The sequence below is a fragment of the Halyomorpha halys genome, unplaced genomic scaffold, assembly GCF_000696795.3.
Source record: "Halyomorpha halys isolate HHAL.00 unplaced genomic scaffold, Hhal_1.1 Scaffold483.1, whole genome shotgun sequence".
Taxonomy (NCBI): Eukaryota; Metazoa; Arthropoda; class Insecta; order Hemiptera; family Pentatomidae; genus Halyomorpha; species Halyomorpha halys.
In genome coordinates this window covers 828,929-846,134 of record NW_027110578.1, presented here as the reverse complement: position 1 = coordinate 846,134, position 17,206 = coordinate 828,929, and the positions used below count along the sequence as shown (strand labels likewise).

The 17,206-nt window shown below is 28.3% G+C and overlaps 1 protein-coding gene across 1 annotated transcript in view; it reads left to right on the top strand.

Annotated features, from left to right (window-relative positions):
- The window catches only part of LOC106683434 (whirlin), a 305,158-nt gene that overhangs the window by 44,405 nt on the left and 243,547 nt on the right, over positions 1-17,206 (top strand). The window contains exon 2 of the mRNA XM_067048756.1: positions 9,440-9,480. The gene's annotated coding sequence lies outside the window, so the exon portion shown is untranslated. The remainder of the gene's footprint in view (positions 1-9,439; positions 9,481-17,206) is intronic.

Here is a 17,206-nt window from a genome sequence, read left to right as displayed (position 1 = left end):
TATATATATAATAAAAAGGAACTTAGACCTTGGGCTTAGGTTGTTAAATTAAAACAATGAAAAATATAGCTTTTTGGAACACCATTTTGCAAAACTTTGGTTGGTTCAACCAGATAATACGAGGAACCAACTTGGTTCCTTGTTGTGTATGTGGGTTAAATTATTTGCCAAGAGTACTTTTTATATTTTATTAAGTTGTGTACATTATCCCAACATATCCATAAATTTTGCTACATCTTTTGATTCAAAAACACTGTAGACTTAATGCTTTTTGCCTTTGCAATTTAAGCCTTTGCATTCCGAAGACTGCAGTATGGGAAAGGATAGAATAGAACCTGAAGACATTACTAGAACAGATCCAAAAGAATTAATGACCTTCATTAGAAGCGTAGGATTCGTTTGGGATATTATATAAAGAGGGCTAACTCACAAATGATCTAACTGGGTCTAGAATAGCAAAGGGATTTTCCAACCCTCAGTGCAATAGTAATAGTAATTCTTCTTTCATTTATAATTTAAGGAAGCTCTAGTGTAAATTTCAGAATTTTCTAAATTCTGTGAGTAGGTAAAAAATGCAGAATAGAAATAAAAGGATTAAGGTGCAAGGTAATCCACTTAGGTGGTATCGAAATTTAAATGAGCACTGACAGGCCTTGAATCCGCTGGACTTGGGATTTGGATTGATTTTGGATGACTATCGCTGAGGTAGCTCACTTTCAAGAGGCGAAGGGAATGTGGGGCCCGGATGTGACTCGAGCGGGGAAAGCTATGACCTTTCCCTCTGAACTTTAACCAGAGGACCATTCATGGCACACCGTTACACCGTCGCCCTTTTTGGTTTCCAGTTTGTTTTCTTTTTAGCTCTTAATGATCTCGTATGCTTTCATATTACTTCTTTTTTATTTTAGTAATAGAGTCTTTTCACATAATTGACCTAATTAGTTCAACTTAGTGCTGTTAAAAAGTGGTAAATATAACATATTTGTTGTTACTATTTATCAGAGTCGATATTGACGATTTTTATATGAAATATTTATATTTAAATGCATGAATATGAAATTTTGATGAAAAATATGACTTTGATGATATTAATCTGAAAGTTGTAAATATTTTTTTTTCTATATTTAATTAATAATAAAGATGATTATCACTGTATATAATCTGTAATATGGTATGTCTAGAGCATTTGATATGATTATAGATGAAAACTTCTCAAGTATGAAAAATGATAAGCCACAGGAGTTTTTAAAAGCTATTTTGATAACAGCCTTAATTGTCCAATTGATATTAAAACTGGCGTACCTCATTGTTTTAGGTCCTGTGTGTTTTAATATATTTAATGTTTTAAATGATTACAAGTGATATTAAATATTTCTTTGGCGACGATTCTTTTTTTTTTTTTTCCATACGCTATAAACACTACCAAATAGGTTTTGAAAAATTAAATTACTAAATTTAATTTACTAATTTACCGGAATTACTAAACTGATTTTCTAAAATGGTCACATGACAAAGGACACTTAGTTAAAGAAGATAAAATAGTCATTATGTGGATAAAAACCACTTTATATGGCTTCAGTAGACGACCCTTAAATCAAATCCCATGACTGCGCCAGTCTAACCTTCAATAAATATTAAGAAAAATATATATTCCTGTATAATATTAAATTTTGATAAAGAATATAAATATTAATATAATGCATCTTCTTGGGAATCCCACACCGTAAATGTTTTTAAAAGAGTATGCTCATACAAAATTTATTATCTCCAATATTAAATTAACATGGAAGCATTAGAAATGGTATAAAAAGTATTATTTGAGTCAATATCAAGATATGCGGTATAATTCTATGGTAACAGTGCTATATGTCATTTATCAACAGTAATAATGTAGAAATCTCAAAATTTTGCATCTCTATCGCCTTAACTATTCTATTTGCCCAAAATTGTATTCAAAACGTTAGAAATATATAAATTTATCGAACTATCGTTTAATAACAGATTAGGGAAACGCACTTGAAATTATATTTTACAATGTTATTCAGTCGTCTGTCTGAGCAACTAATAAATATATCAATCATACAGAAAACTAAATCTTTTATTGGGTATTTTATTACTTTTATGATTCTTAATACCTGATTTTTATTGACCAAATAACTGTTTGAAACCTTTCTTCTTTTCCACTTGGTGATTTGGATTTCATTATATTCCGAATAAACCTCGAATATATTACATAGTTATGTTGCATTCTTATTTTTAGTAAAGTTCACATTATACTTGTTAATTTCTTTATTATTAATAATAATAATTATTCATTATAATTATTCGTCCATTCATTTGTTTTATTTAATTTCTGAATATTGTAACTATCTATGTATCATTTCTATATATTATTGTTATTCAATCACTAGTTTTTGAAATTAAATTTTATTGCAGGTTTTGTTTTTTAAATCATATTTTAGCTGTATTATTGAAATTAAATAATTAGTTTTATGTCTGGAAACAATGTCCTTAATTTCAAACTTTTATAGTTTAACCTGTAAGGCGTTGCAACCTCCACAACGCCCTAGTAATTAAAAGTAATAAAAGTAAATATTTATTTTATGTTTATTGTTGTGTATGTTATTTAGGTACGACCGATAAATTTTGTTGTCATGTTGAAGGGCCACATTTGTTGTACATTTCTGAATAATTAAATAAATATGGAAGAACAAACATATAAGGTGTTCGCCTTATGGTGAAGTGGTATAATAACGTGTTCGTTATTATACCACGTCCTAGTTCGTGATCAATCTGTATGATTTCTAAAATTAAAAAACTATAATATATATATAGAATATGTATATGAAGTTGAAATTTTTAAATGTGTAACACGAGTTATTTTATACTCCATCTTCCCCATAAACGTATATAAATTAAAACGAACTAGTAGAAATGCAATGTGCTCGAGGATTTATATGTATTTTTTTTTAAACATAAAATTAACGAACCAGCATAGGCAGAATTTATTAAGCACGCGAAAGTTATACATTTCCGAACGAATGAATCTCTTTGGACCACTCTAATCTAGCGAAGGTATTTGTTTATATAAGTGCGATTATTCTATTGTTCTAGATTATTGCTCATACACAACTGATGCCATCGAAATTAGTGTAGCATACCGCTTGGGGAATGATAGTCAAAATTGGCCATAATGGAGCAGCTCAAGCCACGGACCCAGCCTGATAGCAGACTACTAAACACTTATTAGCCCTAATGGTCCTTAGAAAGTGTTGGTTAGTGGAGTTATCTCTTGTAGTTCTGCTTGGTCGAAAGGAACATGAAATTCACATGAACCTTTTACGATAAGTTATGTAAAAGGCTCTCTTGCGTAAGAATATTTCAGAACTAATGGGATATGATTTGTTGGGATTCGTTTTTTTACACTTGTTTGATTTTCCATCGTGTGTTCCATTCTGTTGAACAGGAGAAATAGACTCGAACTGAATCATTTACATTTCTGTTATTAATGGTCAATATTCGGAGTTTTTTTTTGTTAAAAGTTGTCGCTCTTGTGTCAACTCGATTAGTTTTCCTTTTGGCTAGTGTTAGTCATTGAGGGAAGTTAATATAGCAGGATCGAATTTGTATTGTGAGGTTTGAATTATAAAGGTATTGCCATGATACCATCTAGGTTATGGTGGTTGAGTCAGATACAATAAACCCCTAAAATAACCGACAATCTTACACTTTCTAACTCTTACAAGGATATAATCAAGAAATAGTGATGGATTTCTAGGTTGAAATCCGCTGGTGACTCTTATTACTACTGAGTTACTCTAGTATAACCAAAGAAATACAGAGGTTTGCTTTATTAGTAAAGTAAAAAAAAACGTAATGTGAGTAAAAAAATAATAAAAACAACCATATGAAAGTAATTAAAAAAGAGAGAGGGAAAAAAATTAGAAAAATCTTAGCGTACAGAAGAAGAGAAAAACATATTAAATAAAATATAACTACAAAAAAAAAGTGTGGTTCAAATGTATACAAATAATAATAAAGTATTACCAACTAAAAATACAATCTATAATTTAAAATAGAAAAAAAAGCAAACAAAAAATGTTGTAATTAAAAATTAGAAAAAAATGTTATTATATAACTTTTTTAATCGCATTTTATTTAGGTTGAATTCCGTTAATAGAAGAATGACTGGTTGGTAACTGAGATCTATATAAATAAAAACTGGTTCTAATTACTTAAATAATAGTCTACATGTTCTAAGAATTTTAATTTCACTTAAAACTCGTTTTAGAAATTATTCCTCAACTGTAATTACTTGAGTTCTATGGGTACAATTGATATAGGCCTATCAAAATCACAAAAATGGCTCCCTGGTTGCCATCTGTTTTAGCTCCCTACCCTAGGCCGCTTAATCCGAGGATGGTTTTAGCGGACTTCGAATCGTTGGCTATCACGTCCTTGAGAATATAATCCTTTCTACCGGTCACTAGGGATTAGTCACCTTAAAGCACTGATCAAGGAAAATTCACCAATTATATTTTACTAGAAACCGATTTTTTTTTTTTTCAAATTTATTGATTTTATTCTGAAACATTAGATCTTCCATGTGTGTAAGTGTGAGGAATTATACAAATACAAAAATATTTATATTTTTTTTTTTTTTGTAAATAGTTTAGGATCTTCATATTTATTTTGAATTAAAAATCAATCTCATGCTTCCAATTCCCCCGCCAACTTCTCATATATATTATACAAGGCCAATTTTCTTCTCATCGATATTATACTTATTTCTTTGTTTTTAAAAATTAAACATTCAGTAAGATAGGCATCAGTTATAATTTTATGTAAATTTAACACTTAATAAATAAATAAAATTAAAGGTTCGCATCCAAAGTGAATTTTAAAGTGCTTTGTTTTATTCATATCAGTTTCTAACAGATAATTTATAAATTATTTAAAAAAAAAATCTTTTCTAAAACGATGGCAAGTGACCTGGTGACCTTAAAAATCTGTTTAACCCAACCCAGCTCTGGAAATCGCGAAGATAACATTTTTTGTAACATTTCGCGAGCCTGAGTGCTTTTCGCCCACTCGATTTTTGCCATCATCGCACTTAAGCACAATCTCTCCGTAATTCCTCCCGTCCGTTTCTTCAGTCTTCCTCTAATCTCCTGGGTGTAGAAAAAGCCCTCGGTTAGGATCCGAATGAGCGTCACGTATGAGAGTTCTTTCTGGTTGACATAGCTGTTGGTAGTCCTTCCTATGTAGGTCTTCTCTTCCTAACTCCTAACGGTTCATTGTTTTAAGAACTGTTCACAATGGCCTCTCGATTGGTAGTAACGCACTGTTTGTAGGTCGGCTTGTTATTACTGGCTCCAGTTTATAGGTACAAGTCATTGATTTTTATCTATGCCACTTCGGAAATTTCCGGTATTCCTTTATGCCTTTTTCTGTAAATTTGAAAGAACAAGGTTGGTACTTCAGTAAAGAATGTGATTAAACAAGAATTCTCAATATTTACTGTTGTAGGTAGTAGCCATTCAGTACATATATTTAATTTATATAATCATTATTTTAAAGATTACCCTTGACAGTTGAATTGCGTATGTTAGTAATTTGTATTATATTCTTCTTTTTCTGAAAAAAATTAAATACTGTTTTATGACTACTTTATTTTATTTTGACGTCTGAACTGCTCGAAACCAGTTTACCATTTATCCAGTTCCTTAGTCTACAAAAACAAAATATATTGCATAATCGACAATTTTTAAAATGATACAAAGTAATCAGATAAATAAGTTAAAATTAATAGAGAAGGGCCTATGCATATATTTTTTTTTTATTAAAATTAGTGAAGAAAAATTTACAAAATAATTAAGTAAATTTGTATTATTTTAATTTTGTTTGGAATAATTTACTCTTTCATTAATTAATAAAAGAAATTATTATAAGTTATTCAAATATAACCATATTTTAAATTAATTCTAAGTTATTATATTTAAATAACTTATAATTAATTACTAACTTAGGGTAAATTCTTCCAAACAAAATAAAAATAATACAAATTAACTTAATTATTTTGGAAATGTGTTCTTAATTTATAAGAAGAAATTTAATGTAAGAAATTTATATATTGGTCCTTATTTGTTATATATTATCCATACAGTTTAAAATATAGCTTTAATAAAGCCTTAGATAGTGTGGACATCATGGAACACTCATCAAAGGTCGCGACATTATCGCTCACTGAAGTTACATGATTATTTTAAACTTTGACAAGGTAGTTAGCAGAAACTTTATCTTGGCAATAAACAAGTTCTATATACGGGCTATACATTATATCGTCTGACCTTTAACATATGAGATGCATAGCTTCAATTCTGACACGTCTGACAAAGAAAAATGTTTTCTGCATATTTTGTCGAAGACTGCAGTTAATTTGTAACAGCCGTACTAGTTATGTGAAAGTCTGTAGGACGACAGACTATAATTATAATTACAATATTAGATAACATTTGATAATAATTACTTAAACATAAATTTTAAAATAAGCTGAATTTGTCTAGCTGGAGAATTATTATTTCTAATAATAAAAAAACAAAACAAAAACAATTTTTTTTTCATTGTTAATCGTAGTGTATGTGAGGCGTATTTACAAAAGCATTTTTGTTCTTTTTTTACAACAACCCTAACCATCCTCTTAATAATTTTATTATAGTTTCTAATTTTTATTTCCATAAATATTATTAAATAAGTTCCAGTCGTTTACGCTACTTTGCTTTAATAGTGGCTCATTTGATAAATAAAAAGCTTAAATTTTATTTTAAATTTAGACATAGTCCAAATATAGAACCGTAGATTGGAACTATTTCCATTCCTGGAGTCGTCCTACAGACTTTCACAGAGCTATTAGAACTGTCACAAATTAACTCCCGTCTACAGCACAAATTACCGAATACGTTTAATTAAAAAAAAAACAACTGTTTTTGTCATATATCGATATCGAATATAATATAAAATAATAATAATAATAATATTATAGAAGAGTGAACGTAAACGACTGGAACTGATTAATTGTATTTATGTAACTATAAAAGAAATTTTGATAGGAAAAAATACAAGTACTACATTTATAATTAAAACTATTATAAGAATACGCCTAACATACGGATATATAATTGCAGATTCATTTATATTACGCATGCAATAGCTACTACCTCCTTTTGTCTGTGAACACTACAGACCAAAAAAGGAAAGATGAGAGATTATAACCAAATAAAACTTAATCACACGTAGAAATAGGTAATCATATTATCTATCCTATTTACATGTAATGTATTGTTTATTTCACAAAATCATATATTTTTATGTAGTTTGTATTATTTACTTTATTCATAAGTGCTTTCTACACTGTTGATCAAGAGTGGAACACCCACAATTTTATCCTATTCTTAATTTATTCGATTTTGAACACAAAAATTCACTAAAAAAAAACATCTTTCGAAATAATTCTGCAGATAGCCAATATATCTCAGTATCTTGTGGAGACATCTGACAGCTCACCAGCAGTGTCCGTTTTCCTGTGGTTAGGGGTGTCCTGGAATCCCTGAAGTCGCAAGATGTCTTCCCTCAGATAATGTTCATTTAACCTCAGTAATTTATGTAATACGAAGCCTTTCACCAATTACGAAATACTTCTCTTTGGAGTGATGTTGATGAACGGGTGCTTTTTGTACCGCTTTGGAGGTTCCATGGCCGTCACGAACCTGAGTTACTTTTATATCCTCCAGTTAATGGCTCTGGAATTTCGTTTGGAAATATCCCAAGGAAGTATCAAGCTTTTTTTTGTTATGTTAAATTTTGAAAATTATTCTCCTGTAATTCCTACGCCCTAACGCAGAAATGAGCAAAAATTAGTTATAAATGAAACTATAAATAATATGTTCTCTTTGAGAGTTTCATGAAATATTAATTTTTTTTTTTAATAACTTTATTGAAATTTACAACTGTATATTACATAATACATTTAGTAAATATGGTCTTAGTTAAAATGGAGTGTTAAAGGCGAGTAGAGCAACTACCCATTGGTAGCACTCTAATGACATTTTGCATTAGCTGGTCTTGTGGCCATCTTCTTTTCAGGCGCCTCGGAGGATTGTCAGGAATGGAAGAGGATGCAAGGGAATTTTAATCACGAATAAAGGCTTAACTACAAACAGTAATACGAGCGTCCAATATAGCTATCGTAGTCATAGTTGTTCAAAGTACATTTCCACTAACTTTTCAAACAATTAAATTAATAATTTTCTCTTTTACGAAAAAAAAATAACTGAAAAGTTGTAATATTCCTAAAAAAGAGACCTTTAATTTTATTTTTCATAAAGTTAGTAGAAATATAATTAGTACCACTGTAAAGTAAGCCATCGATATGCATTATTTGTGCACATATTATAGTACAGGAGGAAAAGTCAGTAATCAATGGGTGGTAATTTATCAAAAAAATTGTTCAACGCCACTAACCACACCTACCTACATCAATCCTTTGTTAAAATATGTTTTTTTAAAAGGATTTTCCTGAAAAACTGCGTTTCTTTCCCATAAACATCGGAATTTCTCTACTTGTAATTAATTTCTGAACTTTTGTCTGCATCTTCGAAATCTGCGATGAATTTCCTACAAGATAGCAACCTATCTGAAAAAAAATTGTTTAATTAGGCGATTATACAAGTCAAACCATAAAAATTGTTATTTCAGAATTTCTTGGTAGAACCTCACTCAATGAATTTCTGAGGTATAATCTTGGAAATCTTATAAAAGTGCATTTAATAATATTTTCAACGGTACACAACTGATTAATTGAGTTTGGTAACTCAAAAAAAAACAATAAATACAATATTGCTTCAATACTTTCACAATCAACTTCTACAATATTTTTGCCCTGGTTTTGTCTTATCATACCTGAGTCTTTTGCAATGAGTTCATCTGAATTAAATATTAAAAACACTGTCCTTTTAGTAATCTCCGTTGGTTTGAAATTTGAGTGAGTTGTTACATATTCTGTACTCCATCACTGTCTTCAAATGCTTTGAAATAATCTTTGTTTTCTACTACCTCTTGTTGTATTGTATGTATAGTCCTTTAAACCAAATGCAATCATTATTAATATAAAAAGTTATTTTCTTTAAATAATTATATCTTTCATTTTGATTTTAAAGAATGAATTAGTTAAAGTATAGATTGAATATAAGTTTTAATCCATTGCTTATTTCTTTTATGGGAATATATTGAATTATTTGCATACTTCCTGATGAAGTATTTTATAAATAATATTTTTATATTTTTTCAGAATTTTTAAAAATATTTTTTTAAATTATCCTTACATTAACTTATTGAATCGTTTTATAAAAGAAACAAAATAAAACTTTAATTTTTTTTCCAGGTTCACTCCTGCGCCAGGGCCTGGATTATTTCTGTTTATTGGTGAGTATTGTTTCAACTATTATCATAGGTATCATAAATAAACAATATGCATTATTTTCTGTATACATTAGTAATTCATGATTAATAATATTAAAAGCTATTATAATTACAGAAATAATGTATTTTTTATTAAAGTTAAATTAGAAGTTTGATATTTATATACAAATATAGTAAGTAGCAGATATGCTTCATAAATTAAAATTATCTCCAAGTATTCATCCAACTTTTTCATGTGTAGAAAAGCAGATTTTGACTATTCTTTGCAACGTAATTCGAAAAAATACAATTTTTTTTTTTTTATACTTTTCATAATTCATTGCGGTAAATCTTAACACAGTAACATAACCCAAGATCAGATTGAACGTGAAAAATCCTTTAAACCCATATGACATGAGCCATTGAGTGGCAAAGTGGTCTTAGCCTGGAGTTCTAAAATATTCTAAACTTTGGGAAGTTTTATAAAATGTTCTGTTAAAATTTTTTTTTCTTTTAAAATTGAACAGCCAAAAGCATGCCTTTTGAAATGAATGCCCTCAGTAATAAATTAAATATTCTTTTTTTTTAATGGAAATGAATTATGAAGAGAAATAACACACCAGTTTTATACTCAACGGCTCAAATATGGCATTATTTATATTTTTGCTTGCATTGTTATTTTATTAATCATTGAAAACATATATTTTAGATTTTGACGGAAAAAATGTTTCAAATATTGATTTTTTTTATTATATTATTTTCGTTTCAAGACCAAGGGCATTCCTTTAGTGAAACAAGAATAGTAATATCTATAAATATTAATAGTTTAGTAATAAAAACATTTATTATTAGAATATTTTGGTACTTTTGAAAAGTAATATATTTGAATACATTTGAGTTGCATGGGCCAGGAGGGAGGCAAGCCAGTATTTCGAGGGCAAATGAATGTTTTCTCAAAATGCTCCTTTGTTGCTCTATAACGCTATTTATTGTGTCAGTTCATCTAACTCCATTATTCCAACATACTTATCTATAATACTATGCGATAAGAACTAAATATAAGCATTGTATAATTTTTCAAAACTGCTACACATAACAGTTTGCATCATATAACTTTAAAATTTAAATTGTAATGAAGGAAAAAATTGTATCTACATAAAAGGGAAAGGGGTCATGTTTTTTTATTGAAAAAACAGTGATTTTGGGTACTGATTTTTTTCATATCTCACATGGAGTTCCTTCGTCAAGATATTCAACAGACAGGGAATGCTTAAATTAGATTGAAAAAAGTATTACACTGTTCAATCAATACTCTTCCCCAAATGTTTATAATATAATAATAAATTTATATCGCAATAATTTTATAATATCATAAAATATTTATTAATATTATTTTCTTATGAAAATTATTGTATTTACTGCAATGGATATCATTGCTTAACTAGCCTTGGTTTTGTTCAATTGTTAAGCATTATTAAGTTAATTTAACTTGTTATCATACAACCACTACTATACTTAATAACAATTGATGGTTATAAAGGATCTTAACTTATTCACCCAACCCCTGGAATACAAAGTAGCCGCTGATGTGCCCCATAAATATTAATTGCAATAGACCTGTTTACTGGATGGATGTATCAGAATTGGTTGGATGCCCTTGACTCACCTTTCTTCACTGCATTAATGTCCTTGATGTCTCTTCGATGAGTTTATTTTACAAATATGTCTCAATGTTTATTTATCTTATTGCATTCAAGGTCTTATAACGGTTATAGGTTCTGTTTAAACGATTCTTCTTGATAGATGTCTTCACCATCAATACGTGGAAGTCTTTTATGCATTATACTGCTTAATATTAATTTAAAAAAACAAGAAGAATTTAATTACGATTTACTATTCTTTCAAGAAATAGTTTTTAAACATGAGATGCATTTAACAGTATTTTATTTATGGTGATTTAAAAAAAAATAAAAAAGTTAATATAAAAACTATCAGATCTCATTTTAAAATAGCCCACTCTCAATTAATCAACATCATTAAAATTCCTCGTTTTCTTTATGGAGTTTCCAAGTGATATGGAATGGGGTTGACCAAACACCATGATGAAGATTACCAAATAGCAAATTATGTCAGCTAGGAATTATTTAACTTTCCATATTTCATCAAGTTTTTGATTTTTATCAATTCCTGAGATTGATTTATTTGTTACATTTCCCAGTGCCGTATTCGGAAATTATTTTATTTAAGGAGATGCACGGTAATACGAAAATATAATAATTATGTAATTATACTGTTATCTACTTTACAATAATTTTACTATTTTATTAAACGCAGAAGATTGTCAATATAATGAACATGTGAACTTATTTTTAATATATTTTCAGTAATATGAATACATAATATCTAATATAGATCTGCAAAAATATTTTGTTATGCCAAAAAGTGATAGTTTATAATATGATTAATATAAAAATATAAATAAAACTTATAAATAAGGAATTGTTAATTTTTAAATATTTATTTATTTCAAATTATAAAATTTGTGCCCTCATTTGTAGGATTGATTGTCGATATGCTTTCCTGCTATTTCATGTACTGTACAAATAATTTAATTACATTATTAAACAAAAGACAATACAAATAGAATAAGTATGTGAAAATATTATATTTTCAAGCAGGCATTAATTGCAATGTTTTTTGGTTGATTATAATAAAATATATTTCTGTTAGACTTTTAAAAAAAAATGTACATACTCGAATCCACGCGTTCTAAATAGTGTTTATTAAAATATTATCTAATTGTATAGATCTTTCTTTTAAAGTTAGATATTTGAATGAAATTTGATTTATACTATCACATTTACTTTGTGGCAAAACAATAATTATTTATGGCAATATTTTATTTAGCCGATCATAAACGATTACCTTTTGTCTGTGTTTTGAAAATCCTTGTACCCCTTTGTAATTTTAATCATTTTTGTTTCATATTCAGGTTCTGGTTGTTCATATTTAGATTTCTTTAATTTAAAATCGATTATAGTATTTAAAACATTTATAACAAAACCTATTTATAAAATAGGTACCATAGTTTCTCATATTATATTAACTAAAAAAGTTTTTAAAGTGAATTCCTGCTTCAATGAACGGTGTACCTTTAAATGACTGTCAGAGAAATATTTTTGGGAATGTTTCAATCTACATTTATTTGTATTTATTTAACTAAATACTTGTGATTTCACATACTAAATATTGATTACGATTTTCTTTTACTGAATTAAAATAGAAATTGTTTGCTTTAAAAAAAAAGAAAGAAAGATGCAGGTTTAGTAGACATTATTAATACAATAAATTTAAACATTCCTTTTTTTTCTGTAGCAACTTGTCAATATTCCTAATAATTATTTGAAGTTATTACAAGCATGGGATCGAAGAGTTCCGAATTAAAATCCATGAAGGTACATTCATATGTTTAATATGGGAGAAAAAGTTGGAGAAAATATTAATGATAAAAATATCACGTTAGTGTATTAATCAATTTTGACGTCGAAGTTGAAAGTATATATTCGATGTTTTATAATGTTTTTTTTTAATTTACAGTTTTGGGTACTTAGACTACCATGAGGTAAAAGAATTTCTTTCTAAAACAGTTGAATTAAGTTAAAAAAATACTCTTACTTCTTGAAAATTTAGTAATAGAATGGTAATAACTAATATTTACTTAAAAAAAATAATAAAAATTTGAAAATGGATTGAACAGGAAGTATTATTGCACATAGCACAAGTAGTTTTAACTTGTAAATAATGTTTAAACTGTTAAAAAGGGAAATAATTAATTTTTTAAGTTGTACATCCTCGTTTAACTACGATCATAGAAAAATACAGTTTCTATCATATTTATAATATTTCAATTATATTCTTGATGACTATAAAAGGGGTTGGTTACTTTTATTTATACACTGTATTGGAATGTTTAAATGATATTTTTCTTTTACCGTACGATACCGTTGGTCTAATGGTGAGGTAAAAACGTTGGATGTTCGGAACCCATCTATTTAGAAATGCTCTGATGCATCAGTGATCCTAACGCTCATTGTTCGGAAAGTTTGTTGACACCGTCCATTTCAATTGTAGATCCCGGAGATTATACTGTAAAACAACATCTTTATACTAACATATAAATATGATGTATGTATATATTTATATATTGATAACTGTTTTAAATATATATATTTTGTGGCTCTTGAGGATCAGTCAATAATACAATTATATTTTGGCGACGTTGGCAACTTTATTGTTTGTATAGTCCTTGTAGGGCAGGATAATGCAAATAATAAAGTTCGCCAAAATATAGTTGAATTATTGACTAATCCTCAAGACTCACAAATAAATATATATTTTATGAAAGATGTAGTAATATATTGATGTAGAGGTAGTAAATAATTTTTATATTATATACAATATGTATAATTAGACGAATTATGTAGTTTTAATCAAAACATTTTTGGTGAATTATTTACTACGATGAAAATAGTTGGTGTATGGGCGTGTAGGTATAATATAAAATAAATATTACTTATAACTATAAAGATGAGCCTATACAGATATATTACTTGTTAAAATGTGTATTTTATATTATAATATGAATTTTTAATATTGTTAAATATGAAGTGACGTTTTTGTTTTACTGTTTTATTCTAACGAATGTGGATAGCTCAGCTTGGGTATATTGTTTCTTATTAATTTATATAAACGATCTTTAACTCATCATTTTTGTAAAATTACTACAATTGATTATCTATTTCATGTATTTCACTGGCTAACTCTATTTGTACGTGGGTTGTCCCATTAAAAAATAAATAAAGTATTATTATTATTATATTATCATATGTATCATTTTTGTTATTAACAGTTTGATGCCTTCTGTTTAAACCTGAACTAAATTTTTAACGAATCGATGGCAAAGGGGTTAAATATTATTTATATATTTAATTAATATCTTATTGTATCTATAGAAGGTGGTGACTAATTCAGAATTTAAAAATGTTCATTATTGTTTAAAATATTTAACATTTTTGGCCATTTTATGACATTTGCTACTTTTACCTTTACCACCCTCTCTAAATATATAAAAAACAGAAAATTATATATATTATAATATATGTTATAAAGCCTAGAATCATCTCTGCACGATGATTTTTAACAAGAGAACCGGTGATGCTGATGTTTTAACTGCCTGTTTTTATATAAGAAATGTGGTTAAAGTGGATAATTAATTTGCGATTTTTTTATTATATATATTTTTTTGACATTCTATTCGCTATTGCTATTGAAGATTAAGAAATGAAGCATCAAATCAGTGCTCCAGATCCTGTGGGAAACAAAAGAAAATGTTGAACTGTTGCTAACGGTCTGGACTACTGGTTATAGATCATCCTCTTGGGAACCGATTTATCGACAATGATGTCTCGGCTACCGTTACCAAGTCCGTCTGGTTGCAGCTGCGATACAAAAGTCTTGTCGTGGCGGAGTAATACAGGGGTTTATATATAACTTGGCGATGGACGTTGAAAAAGCGGGAAAGTTATAAGAAGCAACATTTTTTGTATGGACTACCTGCAAGAGGAAGGATTTCTTCATTGTTGACTGTGGATTAAATATGAGGATAAAATGGTCGAGAGTGTAGTCAGCAGATTAATAAGCACAAATTAGTGAAACTTATTTTATTTTTGCTTACGTTTCGTCTTAATTTTCGGCATTCATTAGGTCAGTCAGTCGAAAGTAATATTCTCCTTCGCGTAAATGTCGGCTTATGCAAAATTACAAACAAAAGACCGATATTTGTAGCAGAATTTTCATATGCAATCAACCCTAATGAAGGCTTGAAATTTACGAAACGTCGGCAGAAATAAAATAAGGATTCCATTAAATCCATAAAATCCAGGTTCAAATTAGCCCTTTATTTTTACTGGAAAGCTGTCTTGTATTTTATTTTACCAACTAACAATAGTGTTTTTTTCACCAAAAAATAATAGTATATAGATAAAATGTTTTGTTGAATTTTCATCAATTAGTTATAGTTATAAATAAATGATTTTATATTTTTAAAATATAGAAATATGAATTACTACCTTCGTTCCTGCAAAATTTCTGAATTCCAAACAATGAGTCAAGTAATTTTTGAGAAATCTGTTGTACTAGGCCATTTTTGATTCCAGACTAAAGACTTTAAGAACATTCCTATTACAGTTCACAAGACTGCATTAAACGGCACTTAGCTAAATCTTACACTCAGTAACTTTAGTGAAAGAATGAAGTAGTTACCAGAAGTGAAGAAGGCGGTTAACCATGCGTATTTATAGAAATATGTTTTTTCACTGAGTCAAGGTTGTTGAGAAAGAAATGGCTAGATGCAGTCTCCGGAAATAGAGCTGAAGAAAATAAAAATAAAGATGGTGAAGTATTAGCAGAAATGTTTTGGTATGATCTGAAAGCTATAAGCGTATGATAAACATTATACGTAAATCATTGACAGACCACAATACCTGAATAAATAAATTTTATCCTGAGTATCAACAAGAAATTTCTTTCTTTCATTAAGTATGACAAAATTATAATATTCGAATGGAAAAAAAATTATTATATATATAGTTGATCGTATAACTTAAAATATGAAGATGGTCAGGGTTGGGTTCAAAAAAGAACAAATAGTTTTTAACTATTTAATGTCTGACGTTCAAAGCGATTGGTTAATAAGACTCTGGCCTGTCAGATCAACCCGCTACCCTGACCATCTTCTTCAGATTGAAAGTAATTTTAATTTGAGACTTTCTTATTTAATTGCACCTTTAATTATCCAGAAATTAACCGTCGGGGATAATCTTAATTCACCAACTTATGCATTAAAGTCACTGTTTTAATGAACATTCAGATAATCAAGTAAACCAGAGGTTTTAATTCATTATCTGTACCAAGAATATTATTAATTCCACTATAATAGTTTTAATTAAAGTTAAAATATAAACGATAAATTTATACGACCAATAAAAAAAAGAAACTTTTAAAAGAACTAACAGCTTAGTAGGCCTATGTAGGAAAATATTTCGATTATTTCAACGTTTTATTTAACCTTGCTGGAACCTATTTATTTTTTATGAAGGCTTTGAAACATTAACAAAGCAGATAATGAATAGGTTTTTAAGAGCTTGGAAACAAACAGGATGAGTCATTTTTTTATCGTACATGGCAAGGACGAAATCGTTACTCATCAGCGACACCTCGCAATAGTTGTTAATTACTTTGCGGAACAAAAAAGAAAATCTTCTTTGTTTTGGAATGAAGAATATGTAGTGCTTATAGCAACTTTTTTTCCCATAATAAAATATGATATCGGTTATTTCCCATCACGTATGGTTTCCAAAAGATAAGCATTTTTGATTGCAAACATTTTTATATTTTCTCCATTCAGAATTACGCAATACTCAAACATTTGGAACTCACTTCTAAAGTAAAAATTCTGCTATATTTTTCCTGAAGCGTTAATAGTTATATGCACCATATTTATTATTAATCAAAATTAATTTGAACGCATATGGGAGTTATTTCCAAACTTGTGAAGAGGTCTATAGCCGTCATTTACCTCTTTGAGTAAGCTGCTTTTAAAACATTTAATTTGTTTAGAAACTAAGTAATAAACACTAAGTCAATTAGAGGAGTAAAATAAGAAAAACTGTGAGGCGTCTCTACTTGAAAC